Genomic DNA, 17,994 nt, shown 5'->3' with positions numbered 1-17,994 from the left:
ACGACTGTGACGGGCTTCCCGGTTGCCCAAAGTGGGAGTGGTGTGGGTTGCAGGAAGGAGAGAGGAAGAGGAGCAGGAGCGGGCCGCAGCGGCCGACGCTAACGGCCTTCCTGAGCGCTGACAGGCTGGGCCCGCGTCCTGCTCGCTCCACAGTGCGCGCCGCCGCCTCGGGCCCTCGGCCCCTGGGTCCGGACTTGGTGGCAGAGCGTCGGGGCGGAGGGCTCCTATTGCAGCGCAGGGAGAGGCCAGATCTTCGCCGCCGAGGGATGTGAGTGAGAGCCGAACCCGCACGGGAGGGCCCGCGAGGTCTCAGCCTGGCGGACACTCGGACCTTTGCCTGTTCCAGGGGCTTCGTACAGTGTGGCCAGCCGGAGGCACAGGGTAAGAGCAGTCCCCTCGGGCTTGGGGGCGCGTCCTCGTCGCCACATCCGTGCGGCGGGTGAGTGTTATTGCTGCCTGGGCTCCAGGTGGAGGGCAGCAGTTCTCTCTCTCCTCCTCTCCACCCCGATCTCCCCTTCCCCCCTGCTAGTGTCAGTAAACTCGGCAAGAAAATCCTCCCTTTTAGAAGGAAACCTCGGACGGAGTGTCTTGCTGTTGATATTTGCATCCTTATGTGCCTGATACTCCTCCTCCCCTTTACTTATCTCTATTTAAAATTTTCTAGACATCTGAACAGCCTAGAAAAGAGCATCTATTTCCCCTGGATTTCTGCGGTAGTAACTGCCGCTTTTTTTTTTTTTTTTTCCTTGTAGGTTTCGGAAGCAGGCAAGGCAACAAGATGTGATCTGTTTCTCTTCTGCAGAAGAGGCCCTTCCAGCCCCTTTCCCCGAAGGTGGGTGAGCGATCCTGACTGCAGTCCTTTTTCTCTGCAGTGAAGACGAGGGTGTCTTGAGGTGTGAGTCCGTGCGTAGGAAGGTTGGAAGCGTGTGTCGACAGGCAGGGCTCATTGTTGCTTACTTCTTTGAAAATGGCAGTGCTGAACTTTGAATGTTGCCCTGGGAGGGTAATTTTGGGCTTTATTGTTGTTCTTTAAGAAACAGTCTTCATTTGTTTCTCTGCTGATTGTACATTGTTTTTTTTGCAGAGAAAAACGTCATCCAATACCCTTTCTCCTAAAGCAACCAAAGATTCTTAATCTTTGAGGCAAGAACATTTTCAAGTAATAAGAGATACTTATTGAGAGGACACGTTAGCTGCTCTTGCTGGGGTTTCTGCTACCGCATAGAATGCTTCCTGGACAGTTTTATCTGCTTAAGTTTACTTTGTCGGTTGAATTTACCCATTTTGCTTTCCGGTGGTTATTAATCTGTCCGGAGGAACTCCTTTTTCTCTGAATGAAAGGATAGGGGCAGCTGAGTATGTCATAGGGGGAGGAGAAATGTGGAGGAGGAAACTGCAAGTAGGAATAAGTGATGACGATTGGTTTTGGTTTCATAATAGGTTTGTTGGGCTACTGCAGGTATTCTACTATAACACCCAACAGATATTAAGATGAATAATCAACCTTTTTCCTCCCTTTCCCTCCCCCCTTTACCACTTTGGGTATGAGAATCCCTTGCTCCTGTGTGCGCATATCTTTTAATATGTAACATATCTGCAAACTGGATGTGTCCAGCATTTGCCTTAACATGTATTTACCTGTACAGGAAAACTACAGTACTTGCTGACTAGATAAGCATACAGTGCTTGTTTCTTTCTCTGAGTGTCCTACGTTTGGAGTATTTAGCATGTTTTAGGAACCCATTAAAGAAGAGTTTGCTTCATTTGCTGGTTTTTCCTAGTGATTTGAGACAGGTGTCTCAGGTATAGGAAGGGAACATGGTTTTCTTCTCTACTTCAACTGGCTGTTGCTGAAAGATGAGATGCTTTTTAGACCAAATAGGGAAGGACCTTGACTTTGCGGTCAGATTGGGTTTGAATTCTGATGTTCCTGCTTTTTAATAGTGTTATTTAAAATCTCTTTGAGCCTCACTTTCTTATAAGATTGTTGTGGAGATTGAATAAAATTATGCATGCAAAGTAGTACATTGCTTGGCTACTGTGAAAGTCATGGCTATTCTCTTGACTGGGTAGGCAAAGAAAGGATGTTAGCGAAGGGCAGGATGACTGCATAAGGTGATCTGCCAGTCACCAGTGTTTTTTCCTTTTTAGTCTAAGGAGAAAAAGGAATTTTATATCTTGAACTGGTTAAGGGGCCTTAGAGCCTTTCTATGGGAAGGTTTGACCTGTATCATCTCTCCTCACCCCCTCTGCCCCTCTGCATTTGTGCTGCCTCTCCCTACTGTTGTGCTGCCCTCTTGTGGTTAACCACGCTAATAAGCATTTTCTTTTGCTCGCTCCCATTTTTTTTTTTTTTCCTTTTCTTTTTAGGCCCCTTCCCTTTGCTCCCAGTTACTCAAACTGTGTGCTGGGGTGCCCCCGGGTGCCATTGAACTCAGGCTTTAACTGATAATTTGAGGTAGTTCACAGTTTCAACATTAGACTGACACATTCCTTTCTACAATGTCATGTTTTCGCAAAGCTGTATTTTTAAAGGTTGCGCTGATAAGCAACTACTGTATGAAACAGAATACTGGAATGTGATGTTGTCAAATTTGATTCCAAGTTTGAGAATTTGTACAGTGCCCAACAAACACTAAATTATAAGGACATTAATACTTACGTGGTTTGAAACCACCCCCACTTAAGTATTTCTTTTGGTCTGGGGGTGCTATGAAAAAATTACTAAGTCTAAGGATTCCCTATATGGAGAAAGTTTGGAAGCCTTTGCCTTAGTTTTTGGTTGGCTTTCTGATAAAAAAAAATTTAATGGAAAAACTGCATTTTTAAATGTTGGTCACTAATTGATTCCCTTCCCCACCAAAGTTATTGGTACAATTATTGATACAAAGTTAGTACCAGCTGATCACGGCTTCCTATGTTTACTCTCTTATTTAATATCTTCATAGCTACTATCTAGTTCCTTTGTTTTACACTGATCCTATTGCTTGTCATTATGATTACTTTCTGGCTTTTCCAGTACTGGTTTTCTATTAGTATTTTTGACCATCTCCTTAAACTTAACTTTGCCCCAAATGAAAGTCATCTTTTTATACCCCTTTGTAATTTCCTTCTCTCTGTTGGCCATACAGGCTCTAAATTAGACATAACCTTTAAACTGCCTCTTTCATTTATCTTACATACTAATCCATTCACCATGTCCTATTCATATTTCTTTTGTCATCCATACCTTTGCTTCTCCCACTTTTACTACCTAAATCCCAGGACTCATCGTCAGCCTAGAATATTGGAAGTCATATCAACCCCTTTGAATCCAGCATCTCTTCCTTCTATAAATACCACTCTGATGCTCCTTTTTGTGGCACTCTCTTGCTCCCAAATCCTCAGTGGCCTCCTACATTCCACCTGTTAAGCTGAACTTCTTTTTCCTGGCTTTCAAAATATTCTGTCATCAGTCTCTGCCCTGTTTATTCAGTTTTGTCTAAGGACCTTCGGCAAGCATCCTCTGTTCTAGTATTGCAAGCTGTGTCTCATACTTCCTAATAACAGCTAAGCTTATTCTGTTTTTTAACTTTCACACGTTTTCCGTCCTTCTTCCATTAAGTCCAGTTTTACACCCTACTGCACGAGTCACTAGGTGTGGAATAACTGAGCAGAGCCTCAGTCTCCTTATCTGAAAACTGAGAATTATACTTTTTCTGTAAGCTTGTAGTGAGAATTAAGAGAGTTGATACATGAAAAGCCCTCAGGAATAGGGCCTGGCACATTAAGGACTCCCAGACATAAAGTAAACTCCTTTAACAGTAAACTATTGTCATAATTATATAATGCTCTGAATATAATAAGCTATTATTATTACAACAGTTTGTTACCACTACTACTAAGTTAAAAGTTCCACTTCATTCATGAAACTGTTTCTCACTATTGTTTTTTTCCTCTCTTACAGTTCTATAGTTCTTTTAGTCTTAACATATCATCACATAGTTTAATTATATATCATATTTTGGTTGTTTGATAATTATTTCTCTGTTAGCCACATCTTTTCAAGTTGATTGTGTATGCATTGAGAAACAGAGTTTAGATTAAACCCACACACATACAAACCCACAATGCTGAGTACATGGGGAACATTCAAGAAATGCTATGTATTAAAAAGGAATTTTAGGCCATTACCAGACAAATATTTATTCATATCTACAATGTAAAGGTACTTTGCTATATATCCAAAAGAGATGCAGAAAAATGTAAAGCAGGTTCTTTTCCTTGAGGACTTGTAATGTAATAGGGGAGATAGGCAAATAATAAAAGTTATAAATCTCTGATACCATATAAAGTTGAAGTGAGCAGACAAAGATCCAGAAAAGAGGTAGAATCAAAACTGGGCGGAATTTGATTTTACAGAAGAGGAAGGAACTTGTATAGGAAGTAAAGGCAAAGTAAGCAGGACAGGATAAGAGAACAGTACATAATAAGTTGACTGAAATGAAGGTTTCTGTGGGAGAGTACTAAGAAACCAGGTGAAAATGTTTGGGATTAGATGGATGGATGTCTTTAAGTGCAGGGTTAGAATAATGTTCTTCGATTCATAGGTAATAGGCAAGCTTTAAAGGTTTCATAGTGAGAAAGAACTTGCTTAAAAAAAGTGTTTTAAGAAAATCGCAGTGGCACCAGAGCTGGGTAGAGTATGATGAGTTGGAAAGAGAAGTCATAGACCTAGGAAAATCACCTAGGCCTGAGGTAATGAGGATTTGAATTTAGTAAAAATAAGACTGGAGAGATGTCACGCAAGACTTCGTTCTGGACTGGATAAGAAAGGAAGATGTAGTGGGGGGAAGGAGAGGAGTAATCAGAGATGACTGAAGTTTTGATCCACAGTGACAAGAAATTAGAGTGTTGAAACTCTGAAGATATATGAGAACATGTGCATTAGGAAACCTGGAGAGGTTTAAAAATATGGCAAAAGTTGCTCATTTAGTTGGTGACAAAAAAAAAGAACAAGGGTTTAATTAATGACTCTACTGACAGAAATAGGTATGAAATATTAGCTAGTTGAAGGGGTACAGACATCTGGGCTTGTAGTTTGGATTTGTTGAATTTGAGGTGACAGTGAGATAAGCAAGTTCCCTTGTAGCTCAGTCGGTAAAGAATTTGCCTGCAGTGCAGGAGACCCGCGTTTGATCCCTGGGTTGGGAAGATCCCCTGGAGAAGGAAGTGGCAACCCACTCCAGTATTCTTGCCTGGAGAATTCCATGGATGGAAGAGTCTGGTGGACTATGGTCCACGGGGTCACAAAGAGTTGGACATGACTGAGCGACTAACACACGCACAACATATCACCAGACTGTGGGACAATGTGAATAGAACTTAGCAATGAAATTTAAGGCTGAAATTGTGCTTAGAGAGAAAGGCAGGGGATCTGAGGTTGAGCCTTGGGAACTGCACATAATTGGAGAGTGAGTGAAAGAAGAGGAATTGGCGAAGGCAACAAGGACAGCAGTTAATATGAGAGACAAGTGAGGGGGAAGGCTAAGAAGGTGGGAGTGGCTATCAAGGTGATCATGGCTGATCACTGCCAAAAAGTGAGAAGAATCAGAATTGAAAAAGGTGTTATAAATGTTTACTGGTGTTTTTCCTAATATAAAACCTAGAAAAACAGAAGAAAGAAGAAAATTGCTTATGGTTTTCCCATGCATAATTAACGACTGCTATTATTTAGTATAACAACCTTTGAGTTTGATTTTGGTTGATTGACGGAGACTTTTTTTTCAAAGCTTTCCATCCCTGGGACTAATGATGAGAATTTTAGACATAATAAAGACCAGAAGGTATTTTTTGAAAGAGTGTTTGACATTTATCTGTGTCCTCTCATATTGTGCTACATAGGCGCCCATATTATGGGCATTAGCCCTGCATTTGTATTATTTGAATGAGTGGACATGAAGTGGTTAGCATTAAGAGAATTAGTGGTCTGTCAGGGTAGACAAATGACTGTTGATGCAGTTGTATTGGTAAGATCTGAAAAAATGATAAGGGTATTAATTGCTAAAAGGAAAGAGAAATTCTTATAGATAACTTAGAATACTGAAGGTAGCTAATTTTAGGAGTACTCAGATTAAGAGAATTGGAAAGGGTAAAAGGAAGTGTTATTTGTTTTTGAAACCTGTATGATGTAGCTACTCTGGAGGTGACTGAGGTAGAGATAGTCCGTGGGCTATTTGTTTTGCTTGAATGCATATTTTTATCTTCCCAAGAACATTCTTCTGCCTTCTTTGTTGATATCAGTCCTCGAGAATAGGGCATTCATTATTGATTACTAAATTATTTTAGTTTAATAAATTCTGATTATGAAATATAATTCCACTAGGTAATATTTTTATAATATAAAAGGTAGTATAATGTGAGAAAATATACTGTTTTGAAATCGAGATCAAAGACTGAGTGCTGTTAATATGGTGTGTGACTGAGCAAATCACATAATCAGTGAGTCTTGTTTTTTCCTCACTTAGAAAATGAGGGAGTTTTTAAAAAATTTAAGTTTAAGAGATAAATGGCTTAAATGTTTGTAACAGGAAAACAGCAGCCCTTTGCCTCTACCCACTTCTCTCCCCATCTCTCATTCATGTTTGTCAGGAAACCACTTACAAATCTTACGAGAGTGTCTTCTGGTACTTACCTCTATTTTCTAAATAACACAATCTGCCGTCAGTAGACCCTCCTCCAATTCTGCATCTGTGTCTATACTCTGCCCTTTCCCCCCCTTTACAATGTAGGTGCTGTTCAGTGTCCCATGTAAGGCTTCTTCATCTATTTGGGTAGAAGAACCCATCCCCTTTTACCTTCAAGGACTTTACCATTGTGTTTCTTTCTCTTTTTCTTGCATTCTCCATTTTTTCATCTACTGGATCATTTCCATTAGTATGTATTTTTGTTGCTATTGCTATGACAAACCCATCTGAAAACTTAGTGAAAGGATCAGGCACGTCAGGGATGGCTTGTTTCTACCCTTCAGTGTCTAGGACATCAGTTGGGAAGAGCTGCTGGCGGGGGTAATGTGAAGGCAGAGGACTAGAATCATCTGGAGGTATCTTCACTCACATGACTGCAGGTTGATACTGGCTGTTTGACTTGAGATCTCACCTCAGACTCTGCACTGGAGCACGTATCAATACATGTGGCTTGGACTTCCTTAAAACATCAGGGACTCAGGATACTTGGCTCTCTTACATGATGAGTCAGGGTTTAAGAATGAGTATTTCAGTGAACATGGCAAAGGTAGGGTGAAGAATAGATTCTGTTAGTCATGTTACTGAACTAGGTTCATTTGCCTGATGTGCAGCAAGACACATGCTGAGATGGTAAGTTTGCAGCAGAGAAAATGTTTACTCACAGGGCACAGCTAAGAGAGAAAACCAAAGGTGAAGATTTTGAGATATTTAAGGGATAAAGGAGCAGGGTGGTTTGAGGCTTGGGGAAGGGTGATTGGATGCAGGAAAAAGGTATAGTGATTGAAGTTCTCCAAGGATCTGAACTACATGCTTCTTCATGGGGTGCATGTTCAGAAATTGGTGGCATTAGCCTGATCTGAGGGTCGAGTTTTTGGCCTTCTGACATAAAAAGGTGATCCATTGGATACTCAGGTAGGCCTAGTTGAATAAGATTGGTAGTCTCAGCTGGTTTGAGCTGGTCAAGATCTAGCTCTGAGTTCCTGAAAAACAACTTAAGCAACCAAATTATTATAGTGATTAATATATCAAAGGTGTTATTTCTGAGAAAGCTATTGGGAGTTTAGATATATTGCTTGGCTAGTGACTGTTAGCTATATGGAGCCTTAAAAAATTTTACTTTGTTATTTTTGACTGTGCTGGGTCTTTGTTGCTTTATGCAGGCTTTCTCTAGTTTCACTGAGTGGGCTACTCTCCAGTTGCAGTGTATGGACTTCTCATTGCAGTGGCTTCTTTTGTTGCAGAGCATGGGCTCTACTGCACATAGGGTTCCGTAACTGTGGAATGTGGGCTCAGTAGTTGTGGCTTATGGGCTCTGGAGCATGCGCTCAGTAGCTGTGATGCACAGGCTTAGCTGCCCCACCGCATGTGGAATTTTCTTGAACGAGGGATCGAACCAGTGTCCCTTACACAGAAAGGTGGATTCTTAACCACTGGACCACCAGGGAAGTCCTTGAGTTTATTTTTGTGTATGGTATTATGATGTGTTCTAATTTCATCATTTTACATGTAGCTGTCCAGTTTTCCCAGACCACTTATTGAAGAAACTGTCTTTTCTCCATTGTGTATTCTTGCCTCCTTTGTCATAGATTAGGTGACAGTAAGTGTGTGTCACCTGGTAGATATTTTGTCAGTGTCCATTTTATGTTGTGCACTGCATATATTCCTGGAGAAGGAAATGGCAACCCACTCCAGCATTCTTGCCTGGAAAATCCCCTGGACAGAGGGGCCTGGCAGGCTACAGTCCCTGGGGTCACAAAGAGTTGGACACGACTGAGCGACTAAACCACTGCGTATGTTATTAAGGATAAGTCAGTGGACATCGTCTTTAATATCATGGTATTCTCTTGACTAAGTATACTAAGGATCCAGATGTAAAGACAAGTATAACGTGGCAGTGAAATAAAGGCATATGCTCATTGCAGAGACTGTTTCTTAGGAACAGTTATAATAACTTTGAAGTAATTTTTAGATTTTGTTATGCCTTTTAAGAGTTTCCTTTAAAAAAAATTTTTTTTCAAGCATGCTTCATTGTGGTCAGTTTTTATAAATGTTCCATACGTGCTCAAAAAATATATTTTAAGTGGAAAGTTGTAATATATTTGTCATTTTCTAGTAGATTGTTTTTCTTTTATCAGTTTATGGAGCTCTTTGTGTATTAGAGATATTCTTTGATAAATAAATTGCAAATGATTCCCTCAGTCTGTTTGTCTTTTGATTTTGTTTATGGTCCCCTTTCTCTAGAGAAATTGAGAATTTAATATAATGAATCTTTTTCTTTATTGTGGAGGTAGAAAACTTAAATGACTAAAGTGTCATTAATGAATATAAAGGGGCTTGTTATGGAATATAGTAGGGAGAAGTGGAGATTATGGGGAACTCCCTGTCCTGCCTAAGGCATTGAAATTGAAGTGAGAATAAGAAAACTACTTTATTAGTCAAGGAAAATAGGGACTCAGACACTCAATTTGTATGACTTTTGTTAAATGGATTTTGAGTTTTCCATTTTGTGTAAGAAAGTTTTTCCATTTCAGGTAAAAGTTCTCTCAAAGATTCTTCCAGTATTTTTATTGTTTTGTTTTTTACATTGAAAATTAAATTCATATATAATTTATTATTTATTTTTGGTTGCACTGGATTTCCATTGCTATGCGTGGACTTTCTCTAGTTCCGGTGAACAGGGAAATCCCATGGACAGAGAAGCCTGGCAGGTTATTGTCACAGGGTCACAAAGAGTTGGACACAACTTAGTGACTAGACAGTAATATATTTGTAGCATATTTTCTCCAGTTGTACTGTCAGTTATGCCAGTGCTTTTTATAAAAACTAAATATCCTTTTCTATTGCATAGCAATGTCATCAGATTACACTATATACTTGGATTTATTTCTGGATGCTCTTTTGGTTCACTGATCTGTCTAGCATATACCAGTACTATTTTGGCTAGAGTTATTTTATATATTCTTTTCCATTATGGTGTATCACACTGTATTCAGTATAATTCCCTGTGCTATACATTAGGACCTTGTTTTTTATCCATTCTAAATGTAATATTTTACATCTACCATCCCCAAACTCTTAGTCCATCACTCTCTCTTCACTCCTCCCTCTTGGCAACCACATATCTGTTCTCTATATCTGTTAGTCTGTTTGGTAGTTGGTTCACTTGAGCCGTATTTTAGATTCAGCATATGATACCATACGCTATTGATATTTGTCTTTCTCTTTCTGGCTTACTTCACTTAGCACGATAATCACTAGTTTTATCCGTGTTAGTGCAAATGGCATTATTTAGTTCTTTTTTATGGCTGAGTAGTATTCCATTGAATATACGTACTATGGATAAAGAATTTCTTTATCCATTCATCTTTTGGTGGACATTTAGGTTGTTTCCATGTTTTGGCTGTTGTGAACAGTGCTGCTGTGAATATACGGGTGCATGTACTTTTAAAAAATAAATATGGAACATTTAATCATTTTTTAATTATTTAGTTATTTTTGACTGTTCAGGGTCTTTGTTGCGGTGTGCAGGCTTTCTCTAGTTGCAGCAAGCAGTGGCTACTCTCTAGTTGTGGTGCACAAGCTTCTTGTTGCAGTGGCTTCTCTCGTTGTGGAACATGGACTATGAAGTGCTCAAGCTTCAGGAGTTGTGGCTTGTGGGCCCTAGAGAGAGGGCTTGGTAATTGTGGCGCATAGGCTTAGTTGCTCCATAGCATTTGGGATCCTCCTGGACTAGAAATTGAAGCAAGGTCCCCTGCTTTGCTAGGCAGACTTGTGACCACTGGACCACCACAGAGGCCTCTGCATTTATTTTTTTGAATTGTAGTTTTGTCCGAGTATAATGCCAGGAGTGGAATTGCTGGGTTATATGATCATACTGTTTTTAGTTTTCTGAGGAACTCTCATACTGGTTTTCATCGTGGCTGTGCCAGCTTACTTTCCCACCAACAGTGTAGGAGGATTCCCTTTTCTCCAGCTCCTCTCCAGCATTTGTTATTTGTAGACTTTTTAATGATGGCCATTCTGACTGGTGTGAGGTGGTACCCCATTGTAGTTTTGATTTGCATTTCTGTAATAATTAGTGATGTTGAGCATCTTTTCGTGTGTCTGCTGGCCATCTATGGGACATACACATCTTTATATGATGGGATTCTTGTTACTGTTAAGATGCTATTACTGTTAAGATACTGTTCCTCTTCATTAATCCAGAGAAAGGGTTATTTTATACTATTACTGCATTTATAAGTGTATTTCAAATAAAGAGTCTATAAATGCACAAGTAGAGAAATATCAGTAAATAGCCAGTGACTTTTTGTGTACCATCTTGGTTTCATGTATCAACTTCACAGGCTTCCCTGGTGACTCAGTGGTAGAGAACCCACCTGCCAATGCAGGAGACATGGGTTTGATCCCTGGTCCTGGAAGCTCTCCTGGAGAAGAGAATGGCAATCCACTTGAGTTTTCTTGCCTGGGAAATCCCATGGACAGAGAAGCCTGGCAGGCTACCATCAATGAGTTCCCAAAAGAATCAGGCATTACTTAGAGACTGAATGACAGCATCAGTTTCACAGAGGATCTTTTTCTCTAGCAAACACTTGCAAGTTTTGGATAATGTAAATAACAGAGCAGTTCCCCTCCCTCAACCAAATTACTTTGGTTTTAAAGCATTAAAACCCCTTCTGTTTACAAAATTTAGCCTGAGGCTTTAGACTAAATGTGCCACTACATGTGGAGATCCTTACTCTTGATCAGTGATGCTTTTAAGGGAAAATTTTGATTAAAAGGGGAAAATGTGAAATAAAAAAACTTCAGCTAAAATTGGGACAGGGCTGTGTGGGAAACTCATGCATATACCCCGGTAAACTGAAAATTGTATGCTTCCGTTATTGACACAAAGGGAGTTTCCCAGGTGGTGCAGTTGGTAAAGAATCCACCTTCTAAGTGAAGGAGATGCAAGAGACACGGGCTCGACTCCTGGGTTGGGAAGATCCTCTGGAGAAGGAAATGACAACTCACTCCAGTATTCTTGCCTGGAAAATTCCACGGACAGAGAAGCTTGGCAAGCTGTAGCCCGTGAGGTCACAAAGAGCTGGACATGACTAAGCACGCACACATGCTATTACTTATACCATTATAACTCCAAAGACGTAACCTATTTTAATGTAACCAATGACCTTAAGCTAGCTTTCATTTACCAAAATTTAATCCTGTTGAATAGATCATGTGAACTTCAGAAGCATTTTGGGTTATGTTCTATGATATTTCTTTAATTAATGTAAGTGGTTATTTGTTTTTAAGCAAATTAAATAGAACTCTTTTGCAAACAAATTTTAACAATACCATCTGAAGGTAGAAAAGAACAAAACTCACCTGTCTACAACACCTATATATACACATGAACACTCAGATGCAAACAGGAACTGTTTGATTTAAAATTTTAGCCATATGCTGATACAAACCCAGAAGAATAATAGATTCGAAATGTATTTGTGTCCTGTAAGGGTCTTTTTAGAGCTGTTTTTGGAGTCAGTTTATTTTTTAGAAGCTTCTGCATGCCAATCAAAAAATGTTTTTTATTGTCTCACAAGAGGTTTGGAATCCTCTCTTTAGGCGGACTTATTTAAAACAAATGTTTCCCCTTTGAACGGGAAGGGTCACTTACCTAACAAAAGGAAACAGAAAGCAAGTTTTCTCCTAGGTTTAGAGTGTATGTCTGTTACCAGAAATCTAGGGCAGTTGTTATTTAACACTTTTCTTCTAAATATTTATCTGCTCAAGTTAACTTTGAAACAGTAATTAGGATTATAGCATTTGAATCTTCAGAGGGTCCAATTTTAAAGGGGTAGGTTTTTGCAGAGGAAGAAAGAGGCATGGAGGTGGGGCCTGAGCACAGAATGGCTGCTGGGATGTAGTCTGAGACAAATGGGTGATCAGGGAAGACACACGATGGCTCCTGAGACACAGAAGTTGGGGGAGGGTGAGGCGCAGGAAGCTTCAGAAGCCATTTTGTTCTTTTCTAGTTTTTTTTGTTGTTGTTGTTTCATCCAATTTAGAAATGTTATCTTACAAAGTGGAAATTTTAGAGTTTTGTGTACATTTGAATTTGTTTTGTTTAATTATAGAACTGTAGTCCTCCACTTTAATCTTAAACAAAACAAGTTTGGGGAGATTGAAAATTCCCCATAGAGCCCATTATAATTCTGATTACTTGTAGTTTGTTCAGGTCATTTAGTTAAAAGTGCACATGCTGGGGTCCATAGTTTTTAAACATGAAACTGTCCAGAGTCCTGAAAGGTGGGCTCTGCTTAGAACATTTAGACGACCAGAAGCTGTCCCCCTTCAAAACCTCTCACTACTACACACTGTAGAAAGCAACTGAGTACTCTCCAAAGTCAGAGCCTCAAACCTGAAAGGACCAAGCCTTTCCAGATACTGAGTTAAGTCAGAAAGCTCAAAATGGAAAAAGAGCAGAGCTTGGAACCTGAGAGGACACTTACTTACCAAACTTCAATGCGTGAAACAGGGCTCTCAAAGCCGATGCACTGGGACAACCCAGAGGGATTGGATGGGGAAGGAGGTGGAATGGGGGGTTTGGGACAGGGGGACACATGTACACCAGTGGCTGATTCATGTCAATGTATGACAAAAACCACCGCAGTATTGTAAAGTAGTTAGCCTCCAATTAAAAAAAAAAAAAAAAACAAAAACCGGCAGTAGCTCATGGAAGTGATGAGCACAAGGGGCTTGGTGTTGGTACCTTGCTTGATTCCAGGATTCATTGTCTCAGGGTTCACCTGCTTTGGGTCCCACTTCTGACACCAAAAACGTCAGCTTTAATTATACAATTGCCATTTATTTTACTAGCAAAGTTGGTTTATTTGGAAAGAGCCAAAGGAATTGCAGTTTTTGAAATGTAAGCTATGGTGAACCATGGGCAAATTTAGATAACAAAGAGGGGAGCTTGCTTTTATAAGGAAAAAGGGGAACTTTTTGGAGGGACTCTGTTAACCAAAGAATCTATTGGCAGGAGCTGGGAATTCAGAGTATGGCACATTGTCATTGGTGGGCATCTGTAGTGTGATTCGCTGAGCTGTCATGGAGCAGAGAGAAGTTTTCTTCTGCCCGCTGGTTAGTAAAGTAGAGGCACCTTCCTGTTAGAAATGTAGGTATGCCTTTTCCTGCTTGGAGCAATGGATGACGCATGGTAGCGCCTGAGAGCTCCCTCTACAGTCTGTCCCTGCTCCAGATTTAGCTGAGATTTCTTTAGTTAATTATACACTTAATGTAGTCTTTGCCCTTTCATGGATCACAGCCTTGTCCTGGCAAAGGGGTTTGCTTACCTCAGTGAAGCTATGAGCCATGCCACGCAGAGCCGCCCAAGGTGGGCAGGTCACAGTGAAGAGTTCTGACAAAACATGTCCCTCCTCCCACTGGAGGAGGGAACAGCAAACCACTCCAGTATTCTTGCTGTGAGAACCTTGTGAACAGTGTGAAAAGGCAAAAGAAGACACAACACGGGAAGATGAGCCTCCCAGGTTGGATGGTGTCCAGTATGCTACTGGAGAAGAGTGGAGGGCAATTACTGATAGCTACAAAAGAAAAAAAAGTGAAAGAGGAGAGTGAAAAGGTTGCCTTAAAGTTCAACATTCAGAAACCTAAGATCATGGCATCCAGTCCCATCACTTCATGGCAGATAGATGGGGAAACAGTGGAAACAGTGTCAGACTTTATTTTTGGGGGCTCCAAAATCACTGCAGATGGTGATTGTAGCCATGAAATTAAAAGACGCTTACTGCTTGGAAGAAAAGTTATGATCAACCTAGATAACATATTAAAAGGCAGAGACATTACTTTGCCAACAAAGGTCCATCTAGTCAAGGCTATGGTTTTTCCACTGGTCATGTATGGATGTGAGAGTTGGACTGTGAAGAAAGCTGAGCACTGAAGAATTGATGCTTTTGAACTGTGGTGTTGGAGAAGACTCTTGAGAGTCCCTTGGACTGCAAGGAGATCCAACCAGTCCACTGTAAAGGAGATCCGTCCTGGGTGTTCATTGGAAGGACTGATGTTGAAGCTGAAACTCTAATACTTTGGCCACCTCATGCGAAGAGTTGACTCATTGGAAAAGACTCTGATGCTGGGAGGGATTGGGAACAGGAGGAAAAGGGGACAACAGAGGATGAGATGGCTAGATGGCATCACCAACTCGATGGATGTGAGTTTGGGTGAACTCCGGGAGTTGGTGATGGACAGGGAGGCCTGGTGTGCTGCGATTCATGGGGTCGCAGAGAGTTGGACACGACTGAGCGACTGAACTGAACTGACAAAAAAAATGAAGTGACTGGGCCAAAGCAGAAATGACAGTCAGTTGTGGATGTGTCTGGTGGTGAGAGTAAAGTGCAGTGCTATAAAGAACAGTATTACATAGGACCTGGAAACTTAGGTCCATGAATCAAGGTAAATTAGACGTGATCAAGCAGGAGATGGCAAGAGTGAACATTACCCTCTTAGGAATCAGTGAACTAAAATGGACGGGAATGGGCGAATTTAATTCAGCTAGCCATTATATCTACTACTGTGGGCCAGAATTCCGTAGAAGAAATGGAGTATCCCTCATAGTGAACAAAGGAGTCCGAAATGCAGTATTCGGATGCAGTCTTAAAAATGACAGAATGATCTTGGTTCATTTTCAAGGCAAACCATTCAACATTACAGTAATCCTAGTCTGTGTTCTAAGCATCAGTGCCAAAAAAGCTGAAGTTGAACAGTTCTGTGAAGACCTACAACACCTTCTAGAACTAACGTAAAAAAAGATGCCCTTTTCATCATAGGGGACTTGAATGCAAAAGTCAAGAAATACCTGGAGTAACAGGCAAGTTTGGCCTAGGAGTACACAGTGAAGCAGGGCAAAGGCTAACAGAGTTTTGCCAGGAGAATGCACTGGTCACAGCAAATGCCCTCCTCCAACAACACAAGAGAAGACTACACATGGGCTTTACCAAATGGTCAGTACTGAAATCCAGTTGATTATATTCTTTCTAACTAAAGATGAAGAACCACTACACATTCAGCAAAAACAAGACCTGGAGCTGACTATGGCTCAGATCATGAGTTCCTTACTGTAAAATTCAGGCTTAAATTGAAGAAAGTAGGGAAAACCACTAGGCCATTCAGGTATGACCCAAGTCAAATCCCTTACAATTATACAGTAGAGGTGATGAACAGATTCAAGGGATTAGACCTGGTAGGCAGAGTACCTTATAGACAAGGTTCATAACATTGTGCAGGAGGCAGTGACCAAAACCATCCCAAAGGAAAGGAAATGCAAGAAGGCAAAGTGGTTGTCTGAGGAGGCCTTACAGATAACCTGAGGAAGGAAGAGAAATGAAAGGCACGGGTGAAAGGGAAAGATACACCCAACTGAATGAAGAGTTCCAGAGAACAGCAAGGAGAGATAAGAAAGCCTTCTTAAGTGAACAGTGCAAAAAAGTAGAGGATAACAATAGAATGGGACAGACTAGAGATCTCTTCAAGAAAACTGGAGCTATCATAGGACTATTTCATGCAAGGTTGGTCACGATAAAGGACAGAAACGGTAAGGACCTAATGAAGCAGAAGAGATTAAGAAGACATGGCAAGAATACATAGAACAGCTGTACAAAAAGATCATTATGGCCTGGATAACCACGATGGTGTGGCCACTCACCTAGAGCCAGACATCCTGGAGTGTGAGGTCAAGTGGGCCTTAGGTAACATTACTGCAAACAAAGCTAGTGGAGATGACGGAATTCCAGCTGAGCTATTTAAAATCCTAAAAGATGGTGCTGTTAAAGTGTCAGCAGATTTGGAAAACTCAGCAGTGGCCACAGGACTGGAAAAGGTCAGTTTCCTTCCAGTCCCAGTGAAAGGCAATGCCAAAGAATGCTCACACTACTGTACAGTTGTGCTCATTTTACGTGCTAGTAAGGCTATGCTCAAAATCCTTCAAGCTAGGCTTCAGCAGTATGTGAACTGAGAACTCCCAGATGTACAAGCTGGGTTTAGAAAAGACAGACAAACAAATGCTCAAATGCCAGCATTTGTTGGATCATGGAGAAAGCCAGGGAAATCCAGAAAAATAACTACTTTTGCTCCATTGACTGTACTTAAGCCTTTTACTGTGGATCACAACAAACTCTGAAAAATTCTTAAAGAGATGGAAATACAAGACCCCTGTATCTGTCTCCTGAGAAATCTGTCTGTGGGTCAAAAGCAACATTTAGAACTGGACATGGAACAACTGATAGGTTCAAAATTGGAAAAGGAGTATGATAAGGCTGTATATTGTCACTTTGCTTATGCTTCTATGCAGAGTACGTTATGTGAAATGTCAGGCTGGATGTGTCACAAGCTGGAATCAGTATTGCTAGGAGAAACATCAACAATCCCAGATATGTAGATAATTCCACTTTAATGGCAGAAAGTGAAGAGGAACTAAAGAGCCTCTTCATGGGGGTGAAAGAGCAGAGTGAAAAAGCTGGCTTAAAACTCAACATTCAAAAAACTAAGATCATGGCATCCAGTCCCATAACTTCACAGCAAATAGAAGGGCAAAAAGTGACAGATTTTATTTTCTTAGATTCCAGAATCACTGCAGATGGTGACTGCAGCCATGAAATTAAAAGTCACTCTTTGGAAGGGAAGCTATGACAAACTTATTAAAAAGCAGAGACATTATTTTTCTGACAAAGGCTTGTATAGTGGAAGCTATGGTTTTTCTAGTAGTCATGTATGGATGTGAGAGTTGGACCATAAAGAAGGCTGAGCGCCAAAGAATTGATGCTTTCAAATTGCTGGAGAAGAGCTCTTGAGAGTCCCTTGGACAACAAGGAAATCAGTCAATCATAAGGGAAAACAACCGTGATTAATCATTGGAATGACTCATGCTGAAGCTCCAATACTTTGGCCACCTAATGCATAAAGAGGATTTATTGAAAAGACCCTGATGCTAGGAAAGATTGAAGGCAGTTGAAGAAGGGGATGGCAGAGGGTGAGATGGTTAGATAGCATCACAGACTCTGTACAGAATCTAAGCAAACTCTGGGGCCTGGCGTGCTTTAGTTCATGAGGTTGCAAAGAGTCGGATGTGACTTAGCAACAACAAATGTCTTTTTTGGCTAAAAGAATTTCAGTGTTTTTATTCAACTCTTTTTTTTACCTGGCTGCATACACCTTTTGTTGTTCAGTTTACCGTGATATAACAGCAGTGGCTTTTCAGACACATTGGGTCATT

The 17,994-nt window shown here is 40.7% G+C and overlaps 1 protein-coding gene across 1 annotated transcript in view; it reads left to right on the top strand.

Annotated features, from left to right (window-relative positions):
- The window catches only part of JAK2 (Janus kinase 2), a 115,225-nt gene continuing 97,494 nt past the window's right edge, over window positions 264-17,994 (top strand). Inside the window, exons 1-2 of the mRNA XM_018052022.1 lie at window positions 264-381; window positions 753-832. The gene's annotated coding sequence lies outside the window, so the exon portion shown is untranslated. The remainder of the gene's footprint in view (window positions 382-752; window positions 833-17,994) is intronic.

The sequence above is a fragment of the Capra hircus genome, chromosome 8 (assembly GCF_001704415.2).
Source record: "Capra hircus breed San Clemente chromosome 8, ASM170441v1, whole genome shotgun sequence".
Taxonomy (NCBI): domain Eukaryota; kingdom Metazoa; phylum Chordata; class Mammalia; order Artiodactyla; family Bovidae; genus Capra; species Capra hircus.
The sequence above is the reverse complement of the archived record's forward strand: the minus strand, read 5'-3'. Positions and strand labels throughout refer to the sequence as shown.